The sequence below is a fragment of the Varroa destructor genome, unplaced genomic scaffold, assembly GCF_002443255.2.
Source record: "Varroa destructor unplaced genomic scaffold, Vdes_3.0 BEIS01000007.1, whole genome shotgun sequence".
Taxonomy (NCBI): domain Eukaryota; kingdom Metazoa; phylum Arthropoda; class Arachnida; order Mesostigmata; family Varroidae; genus Varroa; species Varroa destructor.
The window spans coordinates 29530664-29551939 of NW_019211460.1; the positions used below are offsets into that span (position 1 = coordinate 29530664).

The window sequence follows — 21276 nt, forward strand, 5'->3', positions numbered from 1 at the left end:
ATTCAGGCAATTAATGCAAGATATGATGCGGGCGGAACGTATAGACCGCCACATTATTAGAAGCGAAGGAAGAACCACTTGTTTGGGAACATAGACGGTTGTCACAGATATTACGGCAGAAGAGTTGTTAAAATTCTGCTCTGCGTTAATCTATCGCGGTCGACGGCTGACGTGAGGACTTGCTTTGGGACGACCTGCGTCGCGTACTACCCATTAGTGATGTGCTACACGCGATCGTCAATGAAGCCTTGGCGGGAGACCCGACCGGTGCTCGTGCTTTTGCTTTGCAACGTCAAGCCATTCCGGAAGCGCTAGTTGATGGAAAGACGGATCTAGGCCGTCGTTCAAGATCCGACAAACACGATAGGATTTGACGACCGAATACATAAGCTGGATATGGAAAAACGGTTGGAGACTGGTGATACTGGTTGGTTTATTGTGAACGATGGTAATATGGTCCCTGTGGGAGCAGCTAGAAGAGCAACTTGTTCTTTAATTGAGCTGGCGACCTTTTGGACGGTCGATCCGTCATATCAAAGCGGCACGAAACTGCAGGAATATTCTACATTGACTGGTTCTGGATGAAGAGGCGAAAACAGTTTCGAACGCAATAAAGTCAGGATACAATCTGTTCTTTCGGATGTTTCCTCACCAAAACGGTGTGATAGTCACTGTAAGGCGTTTAAAGGCGGAAAATCTATTTGCGGTATGATGAATGTGGCCAGCTGTCGCACAAGCAAAGGAAGTATACACAGTTTCATGACATCCTATTCTTTGGACAAAATTGCCCGGATTTCGTATCTACATAGTCATTGTTAGGTGCACCAGACATCATTCCTCAAGGAGTCTTCGTCTTCGTGCTAGGGCCGGCTGCACAGAGCGCGTGATACTGCTAGTTATCGAAATTGAAGCGTGAAAAACGTGCATGCATCTTCAGAAGCGTCATTCCTACTAAAAAAATGATAATTGAGTGTTGTTGATTTTGTGAAATTTATTTTGTTTTGGGCATTTACTTGTATCTATGTTCGACAAACGCGCTGGTTTGTTCCTTTTCAATCGCATAGTAAGTTCTAGTGCGGAATCAATTGTGACGCATGTGGAACTTATACGGGTAATCAGAACTCATGCAGTGTGGGGAACTGCTTTGAAGGGCATTCTACGTATTATCATTATTTTTCAATTGCATAGCCAGTCTAGTTCAATTGTATCACCTAACTACGGATGCTTGAGCTGAGCTAGGCGTTTCGTTGCTGTACCTTATGCCAAAGAGACACATTGCCGAATTATTCATTTATCCAACCAGCTGACAACGGTATTCAGGTGAGCTATTTTGCACGATCATAATGCATACTGCACGCACAACTTCCACTTAACTTCGAGGACTGCTTATCCCATAAAGACATCTGCAAAATCGTAACGGTCCCTTGAACAGCAAGTTTGCTTGAATCTGTGGGCCACTTGTACGCAAACTAACGAAGTAATTTAAAGATGGTAAAAGGCTTCTGTGCCTTTGTATACAAAAGCTTTTTTGCGCGTTTGGTACATTCGCCAAGAATAAGGAATACTGCCTTTAAGTTTTGGCGGCGTAACGACGATGTGTCTATCTTAGCCTTGGACGCAAAAATGGTAAACAAAAGCATTAAAAGCGTAATCCATTTACGCATGATCAATACTTATTAGGAGCTTTATCTGCGACGCTTATAATCATAAAAACAATATATTGCAAGGGATTGCCCTGAGTATGCTAGCAAGCTTGCTTTCTGCAAAGAGAATGAGGAACTCTGTAAGAGACAGTTTCCAACTCTTAGGTCATGTGAAGCATCCTGTAGTCTATCTACTAGGCCTTTTCAGTTAGTTAGTTATAGATTCAAGGCTATTTCGTGCCTCATTAGCTAAAAAGTATAACGTTTATAATTTTTAGTTTTTAATTGGAGAGCAATACATTTCAGCAAAAAATCAAATTTGATTGTTGTTTCTGGAAAAGTGTGCTAACTCTGTCATTGTGGAATTCATATGTTGTATATCAACTGTACATGTTTCACTGGTGTGCTAGAACTGTATAGGTAGCTCTTGTTGTCGGGGCTGGGCTAATTTGAGGAACAGGATTGTGGAAAAAGTTGTGTATACAAGATTTACGTGTAAGTCTATGTAACTTGAGTAAATGTCCCCCTAATGTAATAAAGCTTGACGAGCTAAGATGATCGATCTATATATTACTGACCAATTCATTAATAGTTCGACCCGTACGGTCAAATCAGTTAAAGACCATGCCGTCAAAAACTTTCCTAGAACACAAGTATTCTTCAATTTGTAGTGGTTTAATATAATTAGTTAGGTATAGGTAATATAATTGGTTAGGAATAGAATTATCATCACAACATTTAACAAGATAACAAGATTTCTCATAAAGATTTTATCGTATATACTATACTTGACCCTGCCACTGCTACAGGTCTCATCTAATTAGTCTACTCCGTCCAAAAAATCTCCTAGCAAGCAAAAAATTAATTTACATTTTCTCTAAAGGTAATTTTTTCTTTGTTTCCTTTACTTTCTTGACCAGTTGCCGCAGTACGTCTGCGATTTTCTAACCAAGCCAACAATGAATACAGTGTAATTGTTTGCATGCTTTATTTGTTTCATCGTTATCAAACAACATAGCTTTTAACCTTTGCAGTCACAATAGGTTTTACCCCACTTGTTGCAAATTTTCCAAAATGTTCAAAATTTCCATTGGGAAAATTATCCTCTCCTCGCCTCTTGGGATTATATTATGAAAATATAACATTATATTATAACATCATATTATAACATAGCTATTTTGGATGGAGAATAATAACAAAAAAATAAAATATTAATGATACGTTTTGTTAAAAAACTAAAATATCTCTCTCTAGTTCACTATAATCGCGTGGCAAAGAAAAGACGGAAAAACTAAACGAAATAGATAAACTTCCCGATTAAATTAGGTACTTTGTGCAAAACAAGTCAGTAGTCCTATCGGGTTCTTGTTAAGTTTGAAGTAATTGAATGTAGCCAGAGCGAAAACTCCACAGTGGAGAGGTGCAGGACTATTTTTTAGCGTAACAGTAGAAGATGTATCGCTTCATAGTAGCTTTAAGAAAAAAAAATTGTCAAACTGGCGGCACTGATAAAAACTTGCTTAAATTAAATTTAACCCGGCAATTGTGTTCTCTAAGTGGCAACTGGGTGGTTTCGACCGTTTCGTATTCGGAGATTGATGGAAATTTACTCCCTGGCCACATTATCCCTATCGCAGGACAAGAGCAGTTTTGACCGTGTGATATGAAAAACAAACCGTATCTTAATTTCACCCTTATTTTTTGAAGTAGCTTCTTACTGGCAGTCGTGGTATATGTGTATTATTACTATTAATCTTATAATTATTAGCGAATGGCATTCCTTCAATTAAATAGTTTCCTTAAATGTGTCTAATTATATAAATTGTTTTCTGTCTTCCTAAGGAAATAGGTTAGCATATGGTCCTTCACAGGCTTGAGCATACGTGCGACTGTCCTGCAATGAATGCGTCGCCTAAAACATATCGGAAGTGTAAAAAACAGACGAGCTATTGATTTTTTATATCGGATTCTGTGTTATAATGCACTACTTTGTGCAAGTTTGATGATTATATTTTCGATCACATACTTCGATTGTATATACTACCTCTGAAAAACAAACAGATCAAAATGGTCCGAGACGAGTTTGTTGGGGGGTGAGAACTTAAAATTTGATTACCGTATTCTGCATGTGGGGCCCATACACAGATCTTGTTTCATTTTCAGACGACTAAATAAGCCTATAGGAAAAGGAAAGGCTGTCAACTAAGTTTCATATAAAATGCCCGTAGAAACATAGGGAACGTTACTCTTCTTTGAAAAGACAACAAGTAACTAAGTTAATCAATGTATCAATATGTTACAGATATTTAACTACAGCCATTCTAGCTATTAATTCAAGATTATATGATAGAGTAAGGAGGAACACAGACTGCTGAGTTCTGCCTACGAAGTACATTACAAATCGCTCGATTAGAGAATAGGATGTGCAGTATTCTGACCTTAAAACGGATTTCAGCGGCATATGGTAAACGTAAACAAAAACATCCCACGCTAATTTTACCGTAGAACACCTTTATCGCAAAGTCGTGGTTCTGTCTTGCCCCATGATGTGAACCTCTTTTACGCAAGTTTCGAAACTCTGAGAAAACGTTGCCCCCTAAACACCACGCCATATGCGTAAAATATGCCCCAGGTTATTTAGGAGAAGGCAAAAGCAATGCCATCTTTCATGCTATTATCGCTAATTGGGCTATGGGAAAAATCGAACTGAACGTGCACATCGCGTACCATCGTCTATGAAATGATCGTTGACGGAAGGATAGATTGGCCGTATAGTCTGAATTATTGTGGGTGCGCGATATATTAATTTTTTGCAATTATTTGCTCAAAGCTGGTATGAATGATGTCTGTAAAGCTTTACTCTTTAACAATTTGATTAGAGCACTGATAGGAATCACACAGTTATCATCAATGGGTAAAATTAAGTCACTCTGAAAAAGCGGCATCCCTTCTAGGCCAGGCTTTGTGGCTTCGAGTCATCTTCAAGCGGTTGCCTGCCCGGTCGTAATTATTTACGTTTCGTGATACAATGACGAACCATTTTATTTTATGGTAGATAACTGTAGATATGGTAGAGAACGACAACTGTAAAAGTCAAGCAGCATTGTCGATTTTAAAAGAAATCGATTCCACCTAAACACTTTTGTAATTTCCCTACCCTTAGGTCCTCTATGAGAATTTTTCCGTGATCGTGCGCTATAGATACAGAACAGTATGGTCCATGTAAACAAAGACAGGATTAAAGTTAGCGAAAATCAACTCTAGCCTAGGAAGTGCGTTAGTCTCGGCGGAGCCAAGTTCGAAGTTTGATAGGACACTGGGTGCCCATTCAGTACCACCTTTGTGCACCAATGCATTGATTATGGTCTTCGAACTGGTAGCCTTTCGGCACGAACCAACAAACACCATGTATACCCACACGCATGTATTCTCTAGGTAAATTTCCCGTAAACACCTGCGCGCAAACCTGCTTACACCGTGCGAATCAATAACAGTTTTACGGGCCAGTTAATTGACGGTTATTCGCTAGCTGAATTACTTTTATATGACAGATTCGCCAATGCAAGCGTACCTCCTATGAGATTACCTACCCCTATTCTAGTTAGTTTCAAGTAGATGGGAAACACGAGCAAAAGTAACCTCAGGTCCAGCTTACGATTAAATTCTTGAAGCAAGACATCGTCTTCCGTAAAACGTTTACATAAATTCATGTTACTACCTTAATCATTTTTGGCTAGGTTGAAACCACTCAGCGATATCGTAGTCTCCAACAGCTCAATAAACGCGTTACAACGATAACCACCTTTACATTACAGCGCCGGTGAAACATAATAGCTTTTTTTAATAATAGGGTAATTTGTATTCATCTAGTGTTTATTACGAAGCATTCACTTCATTTTTCATATTTCTTTAATCGACTCTTAGCCTCAGTTTTTGGCTTTGGGGCCTTTGTGTACGCTACTAAAATGGCCACGCGGTGTATATATGTCCCTCCAGTTCTACCTCAATCTCATTTTGCTGTAAAGATACGTTCTCGGAAGAAAAGTCTTCGCAGATCATCGTATATGAAGACGAGATTTGTGACAAACTGGCTGATTTATCTGTTTCCTGTAATGTAACGTTTTTTTACCTATATGAACTGGAAGGATACGCAGCCTGGGTTAAAATTCGCATAGGTTCACCATGTTTTATGCTTGTAGGAAGCCTCCTGCCACGCCTGACGGCCTGAGTAACGTTCGTAAAAACCAAAACATTACCATTATCCGGACGATACACATAATTGTAGTACTCTCGGCTACCGTGCAGTAATGTGGATCTCATTTGATTGAGTATCCTATCGAATAAATGCAAAGGTGACGAGGACTAGATCATGATGCCACGCTCCACCCAAACAATTTATGTAGTCAACCTGTATCGACAAACTCTTCGCGGTGGACATGACTCAAGGACACTACTACGAGAAACCTTTAACGCGGTCGAATTTCGCGAGAAGGGTTGCTTCTGTCAATAGGTAAAGAGCTCAACAAGGTTGTCTACTAGTCCCTTCCGTCATAGCATTGAACAGCTCGAAACCATCTAGTAGTATCCGTCATATACGGCGTTCACTTAACGAACACACTGATTATTTGTAAAACACGTAAGGCGATGATTGAACTCAACGATTGTAAGGATTCTTCACGCAAGCAGTGAGAACTTACGAGGATAATGGATCTATATTATACTGCGTAGTGTTCAGAAAACCCGACTAACGGAAATTTCAATAAGATTTATTGATGTCTAGTGGGCCTTTGAACCTTTGGACGGAGCATAAAGCGGGTAGAAAAGCTGACCAAAATGTCGCAGCTTTTTCAGCATTCTACATAATGCAAATCTCAATAAATTGAGGACATTTTACTGATAGGCATCTGAATTCACGTGCGAAATTTCAGTTATATAAAACTTCGCTAGATAAAGGGGCGCCCTCTAAACGTTCAATAACTGTATTTCTGCTTATCTCATTTAGTAATAGCAGACCGTTTTAGCCAAAATTTTATTCTATACAATATAAGGCCGTTACTTAAATTACGTTCAGTAGGTTGAGCGGTTTATAAGTTTACCATATGTGCACGAACTTAAATTTGTAGGTCGACGGACAAGTTAAATATCATAGGTAAACAAATGTGCTTGACTTGACTAAACTGGGAAAAGACGAAATACTGGCTTCAAGTAAAACAAAGAATCAAACAACAGCTGTTATTCGACTGAGTTTGGTGTGTTCCAGAAGCAAGGCAAATTGAGAAATCATACAAGATGCGCCAAGTCTTTTGGCAGTTTAGAAAAAGTAGAAATAGAAAAAAATCCTTTTCAAAACGTGTAAAATTCTTATCTCATCTTGCATATTTAGTTATACTACAACTTACTTCACTGTGTGCGTACCCCTAATAATAAGATAGTAAAAATTAAGCTAATATAACACCGAGCTGTTGGGCAGTCCTAAAATCGTAATGAAATTCACGCTACAGCCTGCCAGATATAGCTGTAACTTAAATTTGGTAAGTTTCTAACCCTATGTAAACAATGGCCTCGACACAAAAACTGGACATTCCATATTTCGAATTTCCTTTAAACTTACATCCCTAATTATTTTCAATATGATGTTCCTAGGATTAGCACAAACTGTCATTACGGTCTTAATAAGTTGTTTGGTTAAGACAAAAAGTCAATTCTTTAATCATTAGGACCATAGGTAGAGCTAACTAATCGTCGTTTTGAAGGTGTCGTGTTGTTTTAAATGTGGTCGCTATACTGCCTTTCTAAATAACATAATGCTTTCATTATAAACGGACGATTGTGGGGTTCTTATAATATGCTAGGTTAATCAATCATAGCTATATTCAGGCCTAATCAAATATATCGAATTCTTAAAAAGCTATACACTTAAATTTACTTCTATGATACAAGGCGGCCAAGTACAGAAAAAAGTAAGTTCATACGCATCTCATATGAAATATAGTTTGATCAGTTCGACGCCGAAAACAAATGTTAACAGGCAAAAGTTTCTTTAAAGTATGCTTATGACCTAACTTAATACGACCCAGCAGGATTTTTTTAGAACCTGGTTACAGGGCTGCGTATGACTCTTCTACCAATGATAGGAATGTAAATAAAAGCTCCAAACTTCGGGGAGAATTAAATATCGTACCAAATAATACATATAGTGCGATGCCTCGTGTCTTCGGAGCGTCTAAACGGGCAGATCTGGATTACAGTTATTGCTTAATGTGATAGTACCCTAAGCAAGTACTCCTTTGGATAAGTTATCCGTAAGTTCTCTAACTGATTTCCAATACATAAGCTGCCTTTCTTCAATTGCTTTTGACAACACTTCCGTATTTATTTCTTACATACTACTTATTTAGTTCTAGAGAACAAAGCACGCTATTTTGTTATTTGCGATTCAAAGTGTCCTTATTTACGGCTCCTCTAATCATCGCGGCTAATATACCGTTGTTTTTAAAATGGAAACTAAATTTCTATCTTTAGACATTTTATTTTGTTGCCCATCAGTCTAGGCTGATGGTGAGCTTAAGATACCCAGAAACTTTTTTTGGTCGGATATACGGATCATCCAATTTTTTGGGGTTGTCTTACACGGTCCTGTCTGTATGGCAGCACGTCTTGATGAGAAAGAGATTAATATTCGATTTGGTTTTAAATCATGGCGGCCTCTATAGACGTCTTAAACATCACAGGTTAACTCTTAGAAGACGCTGTTACTATTCAAATGGCCAACCGAGAATCGGTGAGGAAAGGGAGGTCTACAGACGGGGGCTGTCTAATATTGTATCATAGAAGGGTAGCCGCCAGTAGCCACCCCATGCTCTTATCATCGTCACCTTAATAGATAACTCTCCTGGATGAACATTAATTAGCATAACATTTACTATGTGCTTTCCTAGGCTTCTTGTCCTTTGCACTGAAGGGTAGGAGTTCTAATACATTAGGAGTAAGACGTACGATACGACATAGTCTATGCGTCGTTAAATGGCGCTGAATTAGAAAGTAGAAAATAGTTTATCTGAAAGGGTCAAGAACACTTGGCAATTGAAAACGTCGAGTCATGTTCGTAACTTGAGTTTAGAATTTTCAATATGTTAAACACGGGAATAAAGTATTCATTGCAGGCAGCAAGCTGGCCAAACAAGCAGCCAAAGCGGAAAAGCCTGACACAACGATAGTGGCTGCTGGATTCGAATTGACCATCTCTGAAACGTTTGCCTGTGCTCCTCACATAAAGGAAGTGTTGCCATTTGTTGTAGTCATGAAAGTGTATATATATATTTATCCAGTATGCCGCTAAACGCCAACACGAGAAAAGTATTACCTACCGTTTGTGTCAAAAGCTCCTAGATTAGAAATAGTACCGTCAGGCATCTTCGAAAGGCTATACCGACTGAACCGGTTACGCCTATGGGCTAACGTTCAAATATTCAACTTTGGTTTGTACTTGCGTATGATACTGTCGCAAACAAGTTTGTAAATGGAGAACAACGGCATGAATAGCGCTTTTAAGTCAGTAAGTTTATTTCTTCGTGTAGCAAAGCTAGACCACTCAATGCATGTCTATCTATGCAGAAGTGATGCAAGCCGTTCAAGTTATCCCTTAGCGTATAGTAAGAAGAAAGAATAATATTAAAGACATTTTTATCCATCGTAAAGATCATATCCCGATTCCTCTCAAGCAACCTTATTCGTCAAAAAAATCGTAAGCGTAATACCAAGACGGGATCATTTCTGACGATTTTCCATTCAAGCCAATCTTGTGTTCGCTTTATAATTGAAACCCGTCGGACAGTTTAAGCCGCCTCAACAGGTTAAAATCAGAAAAGTCATGCTATATCTAGCTGACATGTATACCCAAAAAATTAACATTTCATCCATAGTCTTCATTCAATATCACTAGATTCTGATACACTGTTTTAATAACGGCATTTTATACATCTGTGTTCTCTCGCCCGCATTGGGGTCGTGCCGCTGCTGGCGGACGCTCTCTCAGAAGCATTTTTGTATTACCGGCATTTCAATGGGGAGAGCGATGTGACTGACAGGTAAATGTCCAGGCCACACGAACGAAAGCTGGCAGCATCCGGAAATAGCGAATATCTTGTTGGCGTCCGTACGAACTTCCTAGCCAGAAAAGCAGTTCCTAGACGGTTATCCTGGAAGTGGAAACACGACTGCCTGGAAACAAACGTCGTACTCTATCACGCCCGTTTCTAAAGCTTTCAAAGCTTCTATTTTCGAGGTCATAACGCGCAAATTCATGTTTGCACTCTGTCATCAGGCCGATGTGCTTTTTAGCTGACATTTTGATATGAAGGGAAGAATCTAATATTTATTTACCGTTTTAATACCGCTTCGCTTGAATTTTGTACACACCGGAAGAAAATCAGGCAAGCCTACCATTAGCCGCAGGAGACGAAACCTGCAAGGCTAATGCGCATATTATGTACATAAAATCATAACCCTCAATTTGTTTCAAGCACGCGTACCTTTGAAAAATTTCATGACTCTTGTTTGGTGTTTAATAAAAAAAGAGGTAACAGATACGCGTATATCTGAAAATAAAGCACATACCTATAGGCTTTATTTTCATATCTACACACATTTGTTTCCTCTTTATCAGAGTATAATACATTCAATGCGTGTAGACTGCCTGTAAACTGCCTCGCTAACCCAGCACCAAGTCTGAAGTTGGATTTATCTTTCTTCTTAGAGGTCTCGGAACTTAAAGAAATAAGCAAGGCAGGAGACGACAATGAAGCAGTTACCTCTCTCTGGGTAAAACGATTCAGACGGTATTCCTGAAACGTGTCCGTCCTTTACCTAAACGCGGTATGAGTTTTCAATACAGTCAGATTGTGTTGCCATTCCTTGTCGATAGCTAGTAGCGATCTAGTTGGCTTAGTTTACGATGTAGATGCTATTTGACTATGCCCCAACCATTATTCCGTGATATTTTCCGGGTTTCCGAAATGGTTAGCATCCGATGTTTATTGTGGACGCTTGTTCATAGGCTTCCGGGAATGCAACGAAATCTAACATTGAAAAAGCGCATCAGCCTGATTCGTATAAAGTCTTGTAATTGATAGATTGCAGATACGACTGTATCAAAGGAAGAATGCCATACGCGATTCGATTGGCCCACCGAAGCAATGCATCGATCAGGTCCTTGGGCAGTATTAAAAGTCGCGAACATCGTTTTAGACAAACGACCAATTTCGAAAAAAGTCGAAACAGGGTTTCCTTTTTTAGATCGGGAAATGAACACAAACAGGAGCGTGTCTTGAAAAAAAAAACGAAGAGTCGGTAGCGCCACGCAAAGAGAGAGAAAATCATGTACCGTGTGCGTCTTTTTCAGTTCCGAAAGACCATTTTTCAGCTTTTGGTCGGAGCTGGACAAGAAAGCCTAATGAGAGGAGGTTTCCGACGCTACGTCAACATTCATCAGCTATAATACGAAAGAACTTACCTGTCAAATAATATGAGGTTATGTCATGAACAGTGAAGTGCCGGATAATCTGGTGTTTCTTATACTGGGTGGGGCGTACAAAGCCCCTGAATCACATCTAGGCACTAGCGGCGGCTCTGCACAAGTACGGCGCCCATAGATGCTTACCTGTCCAAGCAGGCTACTTGTCTTTTTGGTAATTTATGCTTACAACTTACGAGATGCAAAAAACAGTTATTAGTAACGCATGGAAATAGATAGTGCTGTATTGAAACACAGGCCCACGTCGAGCTTCAAGTTCTTCGAATTTTATGCATAACTAAATAATATTAATTGAACATTATAGTTATTAATCGAGTAGGCTATTTATTACGGATTTGGAGAGCATGGGAACGCAAATAGTATATTGTCAAGGTTGAGGCCGAGGTAGGACGCCGGAGAGCACGTGTGATATGTGGGGGATTTAGTTACTGCAAGTTAACATCTTAGTCGATTTAAAAATACATACACGCACATTTATATCAGCTTGACCGAGGCTATTTAGCTTGAAAAATTTAAATAGGCTAGATGTCTTCCGCTATCGACGATTATAAAGTGGTCGAGTGTTATTAAAAAATAATGAGTCTAGGAAACAAAGGTATAATTTAAAGGTAAAACTGTCAGTAATTAAGTTCCTGTCTTTCTGAGGTTAGAGTGCTGGTAGAGTCTTTCGAAGATTGATGAAAACATTGGGCAGAAAGGCCCTTAGAGAGACAACAGTTTTTTTTTTGCTAATGGGAATCATTTTTAAAACAAAAATTAGAAAAGTGGGGACTACAAGTATGACCCCATATGAAAGAATGGTTATATTATAATTTTAAAACTTTCTGAGCGTAACAGAGCATGGGCAATGCATTCTTCGTCGGCTTAATATGAAATTAATTAAAGCTCGTCTTATAAAATTGTGGCGAAAACACTAAACATTAAAAGGAAAAGGAAAAGCAAAAAAAAACGGGTCCTTAACTTATCCAGGACAGAGGCAATACACATTGCGCACCCCCACAGATAATTTGGTAAATTGTTAGCAGCAAAAAACTCGCCTGGGCCACGGCGTTTGCATGACCGAGAAGTGGGTCAATCAGTGCCGCCCACCAGAGATGGGTTAGGCAGAAGAATGACGTCAAATGAAAGACGCGGCCACTTCAGTAGCAGTGCCCAGTAGATTCGAAATTAAGCTAATTCACATGCTTGCATTTGTTCTAACCAAAAACTCCATATTGTCTAAATATACAAATACTATTTGGCATAAAAATCCACTACGGCTTCGCCATGTGTTACGGTCAAGGCTTGTATAATCACGTCCCGTTTAATTTAAAGCGTGCAAAAACTTTTCTCGCTCATTGTCTATCATTATATTATACATTATATGTGAGTATTAGACATTGAATTTATTAAGGGCTCTTGTCACTAAAGGACATCTCTCGAAAGGGAAGTGGTTTATGTTGGGTGGCAATCAACAGCATGGCTACCGGAAGGTAACGTACGACCTCATAAAGCGCGTCTTTGATTGGAGAAAACGAAATTGAGTCAGAGCCTTATTTCCATGTCCCCCACGGTTAGGTCCGCGTGATCCTGACTACTTCTATGCTTCGGAAAGCACGACAAATATTGTCAATAAGGTGTTAATAACAAAATAGATAATCATTCAGAGTGATAACTTCAATGTGGAAACAATGAAGGGAAGTACATTTAATTATTCTACCTTATGTGTTTTAAAAGTTATTCATTTTTCTATCGGCAATTAGCTCCGGACAAGGTAATAATATATACAGACTGCCCCAAGAAAACGTATGATAACTTTTTAATTGTTTTTTTCCTGTTGTAATTAAGTTATAAACAAGGAAAATAGATTTTGAGATATTGTTGGAAATCTAAAAATGTAGAAGACGTACAAGGATGATTTCACAAGTAATTTCAGGGACCTCACCTACGTGACTTGAGTTAGAGTCGAAAAAAACAAAGCTTGAAACGGATGAAACCATTTAATCATACAAAAAAAATATTTTAGAAGGCCAAAGACATCGATTAGCTTCGCCAGTCGAGAGGGATTATTAGATAGTTATAGTGAAAAATCATCATAGTTTTTTGAGACAGTAGAGCCGTAAGCTGGGCGTCTGTAAGTTAGCACTTCCAGACGTTGTAAATGAAAAAGTAAAGAGAACTGAAAAAACGGCAACAACTTTCATAAAAGGAAAGTTATACAGCTTTTTTTTAATTTAAACATGAATTATATGTAAATTAAAAGTGAGGTTTTGTAGAAATTTTTTCAGGAAACCCTGTACATCGACGACAATGTTTGTGATGGAAGGACGATTAACAAAATGGCTGGAAGTCAATGTAAAGGTTGCTTTATCAAGCCGGCTAAACAAAGATTGTGGCTAATAAAGCTATGCTTAACAGCGGTGTCAAACAGAAACACTTAGTTTGGCAAACGCCGAAACCCACTGACAATCTTCTAGTTTCGAACTAAATCAACTTCAAGAATAAATTAGTTTTACTTGTCATAGCAAATTTTTGGCGGTTAGAGGAACACGGATCCTTTTTTTTCGATGTATGCCAACGGTTTGTTATTTGCCGCCCATAATAGTCCCACTTAACTACGCAGCTTTTTCGAAATTTAGCAGACGTCATATATCATTTTCACGAGGTTGTTTATTTGGCTCTAAGACGAGCGCTTGAGCTTCGTACCAAGTTCGATTTATCTAACAACCCGCCGCGTTACGGGTTTGTAACACGAAGCTTCTAAAATAATGCATAGCTACCTACCTGAAGCTTTCTAAAAATAATTTAAACCCTGACCCTAAGGGCAAGTCTATTGTCGAAAAGATTTCGCTCCTATTAGTAGCCGTCTTTACCGCTAAAAATCAGCGATTGTCTCCAATAGTCGAGCAGTCATTAGCAGCAGTATTGCGTGACTTTAAGCCTACCTTTACCTACTTTCTTACTTTGTACTTTTTACCTAGTTACTTTGGAACGAACTGCTTTTCTCTCTTTTTTCTTAAAGATTGCCAGCAGGGATCTTCCCGGTATATACACTATGGAGGGTAGCATGGGACATAAGCGGTGTAAAAAAAGCGTCCAGTAAACGCCGAAGATTAATAAAAAATGACTTTGCTGTACATACTATCGTTCGGCAAAGACAAACTGATCCAAGCAAAAGGCTTACAATGAAAACTGGTATTAGGAGTAGCCTAATTCAAATAAATCCATGGAATATCTAAAAAAATAAATGTAGATAAATTTTTACATTAATAAAAATAGATCAATTAGAAGCGAAGTTGCAACTTCAGCGAATTATCGATATAGTTTTAGAGCAGACTCGCTAAGCCCAATAGAGTATAGAAAATGCTGGCTAGTAAGTTCCCTTGATTTCAGAAAAGTCCGAGGTGACCAAACAACGCATTGTTCCTTCGAAAAATATTTCAATACGGTACCAGCTTTAGAAAGTGTAATTCGCCCTTGTTTGCGGATGCATAACAGATGCATAATATTATAGATTATGTAGTGAGAAATAAAGCTCCTTTTACTACAGAGATCTTTTTCATTCAGCATTTTCTAATTGTCCCTTACGCCCTGACTATTTGTTTATATAGATCAATTTGTTTGCAATTTATGTGGTTTATGGTTAATTAGCATATCGGCTGTTAGTATCATGGTAGGCTTTCGCATATCGTATAGCATGGTAGGCTCGCAGACTGGCGCATAAGTTCTACGAGTAACGCTGCAAAGCATGTCTAGTAAGGGAGAAGGCTTCAGAAAGAGAACTGCACCCTTAACAACAGTTCTTCAGCCCTACGTGGTTCTGCACAAAGCAAGCACTGATATCCTTGAAAAAGGGAAGACATTGATTGTACTAATGTGAAACTCGAGAATGGAAATTAAGCATTTAGTTGGGCAAAAGTGCACAGAAAGAAAGCCTGCAATGTCAGACGCATAATCCCGAAAGCTCCATGAAAACTTCTGAGCAGTAACGGGCTGACAATTCACTGTAAAGCAGAACTTTGTAAGAAAAAAGTTGCTGCATCGGGCTTCCTAAGTGTGCATGAGTGAAATTAAACAAACAAATGACAAAATGTCGAACAGAAAACATGCACATTGTCATACTAAATCAGGCACAATTGACAGATCAACTGATCACTTAGTGTTCCCTTAGTATGTAGTTCGTTTGCCGTGAAGATTGTATTTTAAGGTATAATTAGAACTAGAGCAAATAGATGGGAGCGCGACTCGTTCGTCAATCGCAGATCAGGCAGCTTCTAACACCATCTTTCGTCTGAAGTTTGCGAATATACAGGGTATCGTAGATGCTGTTGCAGAATGTAGGGAACATAAAGTGAATATTTGCGAAACTTTACGTTGGCCGCTCTTCAGTTACCGCTAGATCCAATAGGAACTATACTGAGCCTGCATGGCCTCTGGGGCATGTTGTGGGGTGTTATAATAGATAAATATGTTAATATGATAATTAATGTAAACATTTAGACGCTGTGGTGGTAAATAAGCATATTTCGATGTGAAGTGTTCCCAACAAGAAACTTGTAGAATTGTTCTGTGATTTAGTTAAAATGAACTAAGGTAAGGACACCTTACAGATTTCGCGTTAAAATAGTAAAGATAAGACCGTCCATAAAAACATAGTCCTTCCCGAAGCGATGGTGTAAGTTTGAAGCACCCTTTTAGACTTCGATGCTTTTATACAACGTAGCAAGTCCGTTGACATTGTGTGCAGTGAGTAGCCCATGTAAGAAGCGCGTATTAAGAGAAGGCAGTACGATTTTAGCTATTAGGCATAGTGTACGTAGCTATATATATACATATATATAAGTTACGTTTGTTCTTATTGCAATTAAACTACTGCTTTTTCTGTAAATTCAGTTCAACTTCTGCCTCTGGAACATGTCTTGGGTGCTCTTCTTTCATTTCTGGGGGCAAATCCATCTCAACCGCTCGTACCATGCACTTATTCATGTTATACATCGAGAAAGATCGGTGTAGGTAAGTAGCAAAAAGATTAAACTGTTGTCTAGAACGTTGTCAAGAATTTTCTTTGGTAGACGAGACCTTTCCTCGCGGTAGCCGTTAGCCTTTCCGCATATAATAGGTACCGCACCTACTACTTACATCTGCTATGCAGATATAAGAAAAGAGATTTTGAGCGACTGAGTTTGTGATGTAGTGGCAAACGCCAGTTCGCTAAGTGTCTTATATTTGTAATGCTCCGCGTTTATGTTACATACGATAGAATTTTCGGAACGAATCTGCATAAAGGGCATTGATGATGCCGGTTTGTAAATAGGCGTATCGTATATAAGCAGTTCATCATCTATAGAGATCTAAATCTTCTTCAGATCTAAGTCTTCGGTAGCTTAAATCATGTTTACCCATCTGTAATGTTATTTCAGTGTTCTTCTTGTCACAGCGTTTTCCGCAAATCCGAAAAAATTCTCTTAAATTATTATGAAATACAACTTTTTTTCTGTGTGATTATATGTTTTATAAAATGGTATTTATTTGATAATGTCTAGTCGTTAATGGTGTCTGCTTGATCTAGTATAATTTAGATCTACGCGTATATATAAATATACCGTTGTACTTATTATATATAATACGTTCTACTATTTCGTCTGAAAACTTCGTCGCATGCGTCAAAGATCAGACTTTATTAGTTTGCAGCTAACCAACTTTATTAAAAGTATTAATGTTGCCGGTGAAACTGTTACCGTTGTTTTCGATTATCGATAGCAACCAAAAGCTATATTCTGTTCTGTGCGATCAATCGTGCAGCCTTCCCTACATGGCGCACGAAGTTTTACGGTTCATACACCAAAACCCATTTATCTGACCATTTTGAGAAAAACGTTGAATTGTGCTCTCGAACCAGCACAACGCAACGGCCAGTATTGATAAGCTAATTCACAAGTATATGAAAACAAACGGTTCTAAGCTCCGGTAAAATTCCTAACCATGATCACACAATGGCCTAATACCGGATTGATTTATAAAAAAAACAAAGGCTGAATAACTAAGCTAACATAAGCTAAGCAAAGCCGGCAAAGAATAAATCTTTTACTTACACGACATAACTATATTGTTACCCTACTGAGATTGTTACTACGAGATAACTGGGTGTAACGTTAAGTGCCTATGAGCGTTTTTTTTTTTTATATGAGATATCAGAAGCTGATTCGCTCGCAGTGTCCCTAATATTACTTAGTTCTCCAACGACTTTATCGGAATTGCTTTCCCTGGCTTCTACCTGAATTTAACTGTTTTTACAGTACTGGTTAGTAACATGAATAGAAGTAACAGTTACTGTTTGGCTGGTATGTTTTAAAACGTCTCAGTAAAGTCTGAAGCTGACACCTTTGACGTCCGATAACAAAAACGAGGCGAGAACAGATATATTAGGTCTAGAAAAGAATTTCAATTAACTATGAAAGAGGTCGACAAGGTCGCCGTGATGGCTCGCCCAATGAAGCTGCGCGAGGCACTAGGAGAACAACTGTCGATGTCTTAGTTTAATGACTATGTTGAAACTTCACTTAATTCAATTACGTTCAGATTATGTAGAAAGGCACATTTCTTTCTCGCAAACTGTTCAGTTTTGCCACGATACCTTGTATAATATAATCACTCTATAGAGATAATAGCTTGAGGTTAAATTAGTTAGCTAAAATTCACTTCTATTTATGTTTCCGTACACTTACATAGTTTACTGATTTTCACAAACTTCAGTTGAAGTTTTGGTCCACACATCATGTTCTATAGGATATATGTTGGGTAGCGTTGTTTTACTTCAAGAGTAACACGAAATTGGTCTGAACTAAGAATCAAGAATGTTACACTACCACAGCTTGAGCACGCCATTTATCTATCTACCAGTAAAAATCATAACACGAATCAGGCAAGCATAGTAAACTTTAAACCCACAAGTTGAAAATGTGGCGTTCGCGTTAGAAACGTTGAAAACATCTGATATTTCTGATGCTGACAGCCGATGCTACTGAGGCTTGGCTTTATGTAACGCTGATCCGAGAGGATGAAGACTTGAAACCCCCTAAAAGATCATAAAAACATTCGATTAAAATAATAATTGCAGTCTGCGGTCGACGGTTTGGAACGTTTTTTGCAGCGAACTAAAGCCTTTCTTCATAGGACTTTTAGTCTCGTAGTAATGTAACCCTTCCACGTCAGAGCTTCTACTGGAAACGTCCTCACTGGTACCTATTACTTTTAACGCGACGATAAGCTATAATGCGGAGAAGATAATATCAGTGTTCCTTGTCTTAGAACGTAACTGCTCTGGAAGCCCATATCAGAAGTCCAAATAATCGGAAAAAGCGCTGAGCTCTAGCCCGACATCGAACTCCGATTGTATATCCGATGCCTTATCCACGCCAGCTGTTTATGATATAAAGCCTATACGATTAGTTCTTTAAACTTTTCGCAGCCCTTCCTTAAATTGAAAACAGATCTGCGGAACTTTCATTGCCCTATTATAGCCTGCGCAATATAGCTTTTGGACGGACGTCGATTTAACATTACAACAGTCGTTATTATACACAGGATTATTACACAGAGTTTCCGTCAGATTTATGTACATTAAGTAGCTTGCGGCAGCCACTGTGAGACTGTACCCGTTTAACTCTACTACTAGTAGGTAATTGCCTTTCAACATTGATATTTACTATCTATTTTGTTGTGATGCCTCATATATGTCCCTAGTAGCATAACTACTCGGTCTACGTTGCGTCACTGTGTGTAACGTGGTGATCCTACGCTATACCTATATTGTCGAACGTTTCGAAATAATCTAGCGTCGTCGGGCCGCGTTTTGTTCTCTCACTACGCTGAGTTCCTGCATGTAGTAATACGACTAGCCTAATACTGTGCATAACCGAATAAGACATTTCAGTGGTAACCTGCAAGACGAGTTGCCTTACAATTTGCTATAGGCTAGTTTAGCTTCATTTTTGAAAATTAAAACAGAAACTCATTCCACAAACAATGCATAGCATATTCAGTTAAATATATGTTATTATCTTGCAGCAAAAGCATTCTGTTATATTATAATTATGTACGTGAAAGTAATAATAGTACTGGAAATCCTCTACTACGTATAGCTTTATATCGTTGCCATCTATCCTATCATAATAATAGCGTAATTATGTTGAAAGTTATATATTACGTAGACTTAGTCTGCTTTATACTGTCGGCAATTATTCGAGATGCTTTAGCTCGATTTGGCTTGTCTAACGCAAGTGTCTATTATATTACTAGATGTCGACCTTCGTCAGACTCTTACTCGCAGGTATTCTGATCGACTGAACCTAGAGTGTGAGGTCAACTTCTCCATATTTCCGTTGAACAAACCATATATCGTCGTTAACTCTAAGGAATCGAAGTGTTGGTGCCTTAAAAACGCCACGATGAATTAATGCCACATAATGCAAATAATATGAAAGACATCCCAAGTGTAAGGGTCCCTTTAGAGTAGCGTAGATAGCGACAGGTAGAAGGACGAGATACGTACCTAATACGCATATATACCACTGTCAGAAGTTTTGAAAATTCGCACTCAAGCTGATATGCACGGATTTCGGACGCAGGCGATCAGATATAGTAACAAGCTAGTTACCAACAGAGCACCTTCTTCTCACTGGCAGTTTCCTTCATAAATTTTGCTAGAACAGTGTGATACTAGCTGTTCAATGACAAAGGAAAGATGAAACTTTTACGTACCTCGAATAACGAACTGGGTGTTTGGTCAAGACGCTTGCCTACCGAATCACGAATCAGATACGTTGGTTTTACATGAATTAGAACTAAGGCCGACTAAGCAGTCTTAGGAAGCAGTGAGGTGTCTGATGTATTTAGGGCAACTGTTCGTAGATGAACCCAAATCAACACTATATCTCAAGGACTATGAGACGATATGGTACTGCACACCTCTATTGTTGTTGTATAAAGACGGTGCATAGAGGTACATATAGCTCGTTAATGACTAGGGTCACTAGCTTGACGTCGTGAAACGGCACCGATTTAATTTTATATATCTTTGTCAGTTGAGAAAAGTATAAAGCCCCTGTTTTTAACGGCGGTTTTATCGCTATGCTTGCAAAAGAATACACCAATGTATTTACATCGCTGAACTAGTTAACTTTGAAAGAAAATACTGCTATAATTACAATAGTGCGTAGTACTTAGCAGTCTTCTGTCTCGACATAGCTGACGTACTTCGCGGAGTTTTGCTGGATTTAAGAAACACTTTAGATCGTAGATCGACTAAAAATTGTTAGCTAAGGCAAATCCCTGTAACTTTCATCTGGAGGGACTGATTAGCACGCGTCACAATTTGGTATAAGCAATCAACATTTACGAAACTGACCCTAACTTCAAAATATCGTATATCCCATCACTATGCTTTTAGGCGAGACTTCCTCTACGAAGCCGGACTCCAGATTTCTTGAGAGGTTAAAAATAAGCTGCGCGGCTGAGGAGGTTGCACGTCAGAGATCTAAGGTATGGCAGTGCACTTGCTTGACCAGACTATCTTTCGAGAAATCGTCAATAAAAGTATTAAATATACTCCGCTAAAACTAAAGAGGAAGTAGCCGACAGGGAAACGTTGCGTTCACTCATAAAAGAAATCTAAATAGCCTAATTTGCGATATAATTTTGTATTATTCATTTATTTTGCCTAAGTGAAATTATTAGGTAGATCCTACTATGATGGTGTTCGTATTCGTAACCACGAACTGCTTCAACGGCTTACGGTAGTTAGTAATCCGTGGTCGACCGTTGACTAAAATCGATGATTACAGGCCACTTAAGGCTCAAGGTCTACGCTGTGCCTAAAAACGCCTTGCAAAAGCCACTGCAAAATGAATCATACGATTTTATTTTACGTAAGTAAATATGGTCAATCTTTGATATGCGAAAAATGTCTTAATCTCCAAGCTGGTTTATGATAATACCAGTAATAACCATTATCAGTTTTAGCCATTCGCAGAATCAATTATACCGCATCGTAGCGCTAGGCTAAGATGTATTTCTAAAATACTAGTATTTCTTTGTATTGTTATAATTATCATTTTGCATTAG

General features: G+C 38.6%; 1 long non-coding RNA gene across 3 annotated transcripts in view; it reads right to left on the bottom strand.

Moving 5' to 3' along the window:
• The window catches only part of LOC111254878 (uncharacterized), a 66460-nt gene that overhangs the window by 17854 nt on the left and 27330 nt on the right, over window positions 1-21276 (bottom strand). The window contains exon 4 of one of the 3 annotated variants that reach the window (XR_015317934.1): window positions 16849-18229. The exons of 1 other annotated variant lie outside the window; for it this stretch is intronic. This is a non-coding gene — a long non-coding RNA (uncharacterized LOC111254878). Of the gene's footprint in view, window positions 1-16848; window positions 18230-20877; window positions 21050-21276 lie in introns of those variants that run through there. One more of the 3 variants, XR_015317933.1, reaches the window with a different exon arrangement.